This window comes from Tupaia chinensis, unplaced genomic scaffold (assembly GCF_000334495.1).
Source record: "Tupaia chinensis unplaced genomic scaffold, TupChi_1.0 Scaffold000634_1, whole genome shotgun sequence".
NCBI lineage: Eukaryota > Metazoa > Chordata > Mammalia > Scandentia > Tupaiidae > Tupaia > Tupaia belangeri.
In genome coordinates this window covers 900066-907724 of record NW_006160154.1, presented here as the reverse complement: position 1 = coordinate 907724, position 7659 = coordinate 900066, and positions in this window count along the sequence as shown.

Here is a 7659-nt window from a genome sequence, read left to right as displayed (position 1 = left end):
AAGAAAGAAAGAAAGAAAGAAAGAAAGAAAGAAAGAAGAAAGAAAGAAAAAGGATGACAGAGAATGAAGACCATCACTCTGGCTTTTATATCTGGAAAATTTAACTCCTGAGCAAGTTTGCAATCCACCTTGCTCTAGTTTTCCCCACCCCTCCCAGCCCCATTCCCTCTTCTTCTTGCCTACTTCCATCATCCATGAAGGTCAATAAGGTGAGGCAGAAAGAAACTTAGTTACACAAGTGAGAAAAAAAACAGTAAAACTATTCGTACCATTTAAAAAAACATGGATATTTGATGACTGCAGTGAGCTGTATGGGCCCAGCTGGGTTCTACTTTATAATATGCTCTTTCTACTCACTGGGGTTTATGCCTAAAGTCAGACTTGAGTTCATGTATAGGTATGTGTCAGCTGTGATAACTATTGGATATATTTAGACTAAGTTCACTGACAGATCATTTGGGGAGGGGGGAGGCATGGAGGGCAACTGTGGATGCCAGGGACAATGTGGATGCCAGGGACAATGTGGGAGGAGGATGGGTCATAACAGAGGGAGGGGGTTGGGGAATCTAGGATGGCAAAACAAAAGGCAAGGTATGCAGGACATAAGAATTGGAAAATTATTTGCTGAGAACATGTTTGTTGATGTGCTTGATTGAGACAATATACAGTGTACTCTGGATGGAAAATCTCATTTTGTATGCTGTAATGATGTACAGTGAATGAATGCAAATAAATAAATTTAAATAAAAAATGAAGAAAAAAGATGAAAATTAATATGGCATAATATATTACTAAAGGCAAGAACTTAAAAAAAATTATTTTGAGGGGGAAAGGTTTTTGCTATAGGGCACACGTGCTTGCCAGAAAGAGAGAGACAGAGACACAGAAAGCAAGAAATCACCCCTCAAAGAGGATGGCCACACCACAATCCCTTCTCCTCCATTCTCCTCGCGGGATCTTGGACATGCATGCACACGTGCCTGGCTTGAGTTTAAGCCACCGGATCCGGGACTCCAACCACAGTTGACTACATAGGAGTCCAGTGATATAGCCATTATGCTAACTGCTGGTCTCAACATTTTTTTAATTTTTAAGATTTTTTTTAAAGTTATTTTTTGGACCCAGCAGGTGGCATGGTGGTCAACTGAACATACTCCCACATGGTTGAGGTTCAAGCCCCAGACCTGGCAGCTTATTTTCTCTCTCTCTCTCTCTCTCTCTCTCTCTCGTCACTCTGGTGAGTGCACATGTCCTGTAGCAATTTAATAATAACAGTAATAATAAAATTAAATAAATAATTCTTTTTTTTTTTAAGTTTATTTCTCAGGACCAGCAGTTAGCGTAATGGCTATGACGCTGAACTCCCATGCAGCCGACCGTGGTTTGAGTCCCAGACCCAGTGACTTAAACTTGGGCCAGGCACGTGGGCTTGTGTGCCCAAGATCCCAAGAAGAGAATGGAGGAGAGAGGATTGCGGCGTGGCCATCCCCCCTGGTGGGTGATTTCTCACTTTCTATCTCTCTGTCTTTCTGGCAAGCGCACGCACCCTATAGCAAAAACCTCTCCAAAAAAAAATGTTTATTTCTCCCCTCCATGAGCAAGAGAGACAGAGAAGCATCCCCAGTAGGGCCTTCCAACCCAGCCTCATGGGAATATGATGGCCTGGTGTGTTCTAGGGTCTCTGGATACAAGCCTGCAATCTTCCCATGTGATTAGCCTTGAAGAACATTGCATTACTGCTGTGCTACCATCTGGCCCCAAGCCTGGCATCTTGATGAGAAAAAAAGTAGCTTATTACCTAAAAAAGGCAAAACAAGTATAAAGGAAAACCCACTAGGAGAGAAAAAAAACAAAACAAAACAGGTTTTCCTTTGACAATCACACTCGACACGTTTCTGGTCACCAAAATGTGTAGTTCTTTCCCCTACACAAAGCAATTGTCCAACGAACATTAATTGGTGTCCTATAATAATTCAATTCAGTCTGTCACCATTTACCTGGAGTTAGTGCAGACCCCACAGGGTAAGACCTCAGACCTATAAGACTGCCCCCACATTAGATACCAATCACAAGAAGTAGGTTGCCACGTATACTTCTGACCAGTTTATAGTATTAAAAATGGGCTTTATAAAAGATGAAGAAATAGGGGCTAGCAGGTGGTGTGGTGGTTAAGGTGCTAGAATTTCCACAAGGCCGACGACGGTTCGAGTCCTGAACCTAGCAACGTGCTTTCTCACTCTCCCCTTCTCTTCCTCTCTCTCTCTCTGTCTTTCGCTGTCAAAAACTCATGTGAAAACAAAGTAATAGTAAGTAAATAAAATAAATAATTCTTTAAAAAAATGAAGAAATACGTAGGTTGAGTTCTAGAACAGTTCCAAACCCAGCATACAGATGTGCTTGTCAACCTGGAAGCTCCCTGAGCCTGGAGTTGAGGGATTTTATGGAAGGCTTTATCATGTTGGCATGACTGATTATTGACTCAATCTTCAGCCTCTCTTCTGCACCTAGAGAATGGAGGCTGGGAGGTGGTAGGACCAAAACTTCCAAGCTTCTAATCATGGTATAGTATTTTTGGTGAGCCAGGAACGCACCAAATTCACCTTGTTAGAACAAAGTATGCTCCTATTACCTGCAAAATTCCAAGGAATTTAGATCTCTGCATTAGGAATCAAAGACCAAATACTGGAACAGAAGATTCTCCTAGTGCCTCTATCTACAAGGGTATTAGAAGCTCTTTTTTTAGGAACAGACTAATATATAATATGTTGCATTTTATATATATACTCATAGAGATAGATAGATAGATATGCATCCATATATATTTTATTATTTCACAACTAACAACATATTAAAAATCCTCAGAAAACAAAGGGCCAATGTTTAATAGCAAAATGCAGCACTCTGCGAGGGTGACCCGCGTGGGAAGGTCCAGATTCATGTCCGGAGAGCTCCCTGGGTACAGCAGGTGTGCACGTGTCCATGATCAGGGGCTGGCCGAGACCCACGTGGGTCGTGATGTGAGGCCCCTGCTGGGGAGGATCTTTCTGTCTCTCTCTTTTCATCTGTCTCTTTTATGGAAGAAATAAACTAAAGCAAACAAACAAATAAACAAATAAGGGCCAGCAAGTGGTATGGTACTTAAGGCACTGAACTCCCATATGTCTGACTAAGGTTTGAGTCCCAGATCCAGCAGCTTGAGAATCATGCTGTGTACGTGTATGTGCCCAAACTCCCAGGAGGAGAATGGAGGAGAAGACACTGTGGCATGGCCATCTGCTTTGGGGGATATTTTCTCACTTTTCCTCTCTCTCTCTGTCTCCAGTGAGTGCATACCCTACGGCAAAAAGAAAAAAAAAAAAAAGACGAAGGATGGGAGAATAGGAAACTACTGTTTAATGTAGTGAAACTTTGAGTTTGAAATAATGAAATGGATACTAGTGATAGTTACACAACATCATGAATGTACCTAGTGCCACTAAAGTATTGCTAGAGGGTGCATGTGTTCACCAGAGAGAGCGAGGAGAGAGACAGGTCGAGTGCCCCTTAAATAGGCTGTGGTTGTGCTGCAATCCTTCCACCTCCATTCTTCCCTCCTATCGGGATATTGGGAACTTGGGAACACACGCACCCAGCATGTTTCTTTCTTTTTTCTTTTCTTTTTTTTTTTGGAGAGCTTTTTGCTATAGGGCGCGTGCGCTTGCCAGACAGACAGAGAGAGACAGAGAGACAGAAAGCGAGAAATCACCCCCCAGGGGGGATGACCACACTGCAATCGCTTCTCCTCCATTCTCCTCTTGGGATCTTGGGCACGCAGGCACATGTGCCTGGTGTAAATTTAAGCCACCGGGTCCGGGACTCGAACCACAGTCGACTACGTGGGAGTCCAGCGACATAGCCATTACATTAACTGCTGGTCCCTGAGATCTGACTCTCTTAATAGCTGAGCTACAGAGCTGGCCGGCCCCCCCCCCCCAGCTTGTTTCTTAAGCCACTGGGGCTGAGACTTGAACCATGGTCAGCCGTGTGAGATCTGACTCTCTCTCTTTTTTTTTTTTCTGGAGAGGTTTTTTGCTACAGGGCGCATGCGCTCTCCAGAAAGACAGAGAGAGACAGAGACACAGAAAGCAAGAAATCACTCCTCAGGGGAGATTTCATGCCACATTCCCTTCTCCTCCATTCTCCTCTTGGGATCTTGGGCACGCATGTACACGTGCCTGGCGTGAGTTTTAAGCCACTAGGTCCGGGACTCGAACCACAGTCGACTACGTGGGAGTCCAGCGACATAGCCATTACATTAACTGCTGGTCCCTGAGATCTGACTCTCTTAATAGCTGAGCTACAGAGCTGGCCCAAGAAGTTCTTTACATTTAGTTTTAGAGGAAGAATATGACTTCTGTTCTTGAGTTTATAATCTAGTGAAGAAGACAAAAATATATGGTCATAAAACATCTCCAGAGCAAATAACAGGAATCAATGTAGCATGCCTTCTTCCTGATTTTCTAGCATTTCATGGTCTGATTCTGCACTAATTTTCACTGGTGCCCAAAGTACATTCTTCCGTAGTTGGGCAGATTTGCTAAGTCTCTTCTACACTGATTATAAACAAGGAGGCTTTTTCTTTCCAAAAGCCAAAATTGTGTCCAAAAACCAGAGCCTAATTTCCACTTAGGTATAAAGAGGCTGAACCAGTACTCAAGTTTCTTTCATTCAGAGCCAAGGGATGTGTGTGTGTGTTGGGGGGGAGAGTTGGAAAGGAAGTGTTAGGGGACATCCTACAGGGACCTCGGGGAGAACCCTTAAACTGTTCTGGCCCACAACTGCAGGATCCTCACTGACAAGTGGATTCTGTGTGTTTGCTCCTTTCTCTTCGCTCTGGTTGGTGCTGAAGACACAGGTCTTTGAGTTCCCATCTTCTTCACTTCCTAAGTCTATTCTTCCCTTAAAGTACAAGAGAGTTAATTGGTTTCCATTTCTTATTTATAAATACATGGTAATTACGGCTCCTTGGGATTACCTGGAGGAAGACATCATTCCATATTTCCATGCTCTGGAGGTAGATTTATCAAGGTTGGAATCCCAGCTCTTTGATTTTGGGCAAATTACTTTGGCTCTGTGTTTCAAGGTCCTACTCTATAAAATGGGGCTAATAAGTGGTTGTTTTGAAATGTAAATGTGATAATACACACGTTTAGAGCCACACCTGTTATAAAAACACAGTCACACACATTTACTCACATATATGGAGGACTTCAAAAAGCTCATGGGAAGGTGAAATTAAAGTATGAGTTTCAGGTGCGCCCTGTGCCCTAGTAGTTAAAGGAGCCAGATCCCATCTGAAACAGTGGCCAGCTATTAGACGTGCCTGCCTGTCTGTCCTTGATGTGCAGAAAAGGCTGGGCAGTAACGTGGACTGCACCATCCAAAGTGGTGAAAAACGCCAAAAACTCCCATCTCAATGCCATGCTTTTAAAAAAGAATGGATAGGGCTGGCAGGTGGCGTGGTGGTTAAGAGTGCTGGATTCCCACATGGCCCACCAAGGTTCGAGTCCCGGACCTGGAGCCTTGCTTTCTCACTTTCCCTTTCTCTCTCTCTCTGCCTCTCTCTGGTCAAAATTTAAAAATGATAATAATAACAAATGGAATTAAATAAACAAATATTAAAAAAAAAGAATGAATAGAATGTGCACATGGACTTGGTAGTGTCCAGGCAGACAAAGAGTGCAAGCTAGGGACCAGCAGTTAGCGTAATGGCTATGTCGCTGGACTCCCACGTAGTCGAACGCGGTTCGCGTCCCAGACCCGGTGGCGTAAACTCACGCCGGGCGCATGTGCGTGTGTGCCCAAGATCCCGAGAGGAGAATGGAGAAGAGGGGATTGCAGCGTGGCCATCCCCCCTGGGGGGTGATTTCTCGCTTTCTATCTCTCTGTCTCTTTCTGTCTGTCTGGCGAGCACATGTGCCCTATAGCAAAAAGCTCTCCAAAAAAGAAAAAAAAGAGTGCAAGCTAGAATTCGATAATTTCATAGAATGCATGGTTCAGCTATGACAAAAAGCATGAATGTCATCAGGACACGGCAGGAAAAGGTAATAAAGGAAGGGCAGTGTACCCCTCACCTCACCAGTCGGGCCAGGGCGAGCCTAGGCCTGAGCAGAGCAGATGCTGATGGCTGGAGAGTGATATTCACGTTCACAGCTTGAAACACATGTGCATGCATGTCCCAAATCCCAACAGTATGGAGAAATAGAGGAAAAAGGATCGTGGTGTGACCATGCTCCACTGGGTGCTACTTTCTCCCTTTCTCTCTCTCTCTCTCTGATGAGCACATGTGCCCGCTGGTAATTAAAAAAAAAAAGTAGCTGTTTATTTTGGTATAAAGAATTTTAAAATCCATAATTTTTCATAGTACACATTTTCCATGAACTTTCTGAAGCTCTCTTCACAACGCATTCTCTGTTCATCAATTCACACTCTGCCAATTTTGCCACTTCTGAAGCATGTATCTGTGCTCAGCTGGGTTTGTTACCGCTTTTCCTCCCCCTTCTCAGCTGGAAACAGTTTGTGGATGTACTTACTTACTTGATTACTTAGTTTAAAAGTATTTTTTGTTAACTGTCCTACTGTAGAAGTATCAGAAATTATAAGACAGAAATCATCCAGAATTCCTATATCCATAAACTACCACTTTTAGCATTTGACTGTTTGCTTTCCTGGACTGTAAGATAATAAATAAGTAAACGTATGTATACCAGAGCATAAGCTCCACCAGCTTATGCTGTGGCTTTTCCCAGCATTGTATTCCCCAATGCCTGGTCTGCCACGTGGATCATAGCATGTACTCAAAAACAAAAACACAAACATGCGAAGAACCGAAAGGAATTCATGACTCCTGCCTATAAACATCTGCCCACTGGACCATTCTCTCACATGGGTGTGTCAGTTTCCCCAATCGAGTTCCTATCTCGGAAACTTGTTTCCAATTTTCCGTATTCGCAAATATTTGTATTTGAAAATTTGAATGAAAAACATTTTTAAAGGTTCCTTTGTTTCTTTCTTTCATAAGAGAAAGAGAGAGAGAGAGAGAGGGGCGAAGACCCCTGACAGCATATGCACTCACAGGAGCAGGGGTGGGGAGAAGGAGAAAAATCACCCCCACCCCTGTGCAGAATCAGGATGGCCACACTGCAATCCCTTTTCCTCCATCACGCCCTCTTTCAGGATTTCTGGCATGTATGCACCAAAACCTGGCATGCTTCTCAAGCCGCTCGGACTGGGACTCCAACTGCACGATGGCCACGTGGGAACCAGCTGGCTGGCCCAGAAGATATTTTTTAAAAAGGTACAAAGAGTAGTATGACACATCCAATTGAACCCAGTCATCCAGAACCGACAACTTTTAACATTTTGACAGTTTTGCATCCATTTTTCGTAGTTGTTTCTTTCTTTCACGAGAGAGAAAGAGAAGTACCCTCAACGGGTCTTGCGTTGGGATCCTTCTCTCCCCAGCCTTTCCTGCCAGCAGTTAAGGTTCCAGTTTTCTTCCTCTCCTCTATATAGGCAACAGCTGTCATGAGTGCGTGCTCTTACAGTCCACATCTCTACTTGCATCAAGTGTGTGATTAGTATATAGTCTGCGGGACTTTATTTATAAGTATGGTATCA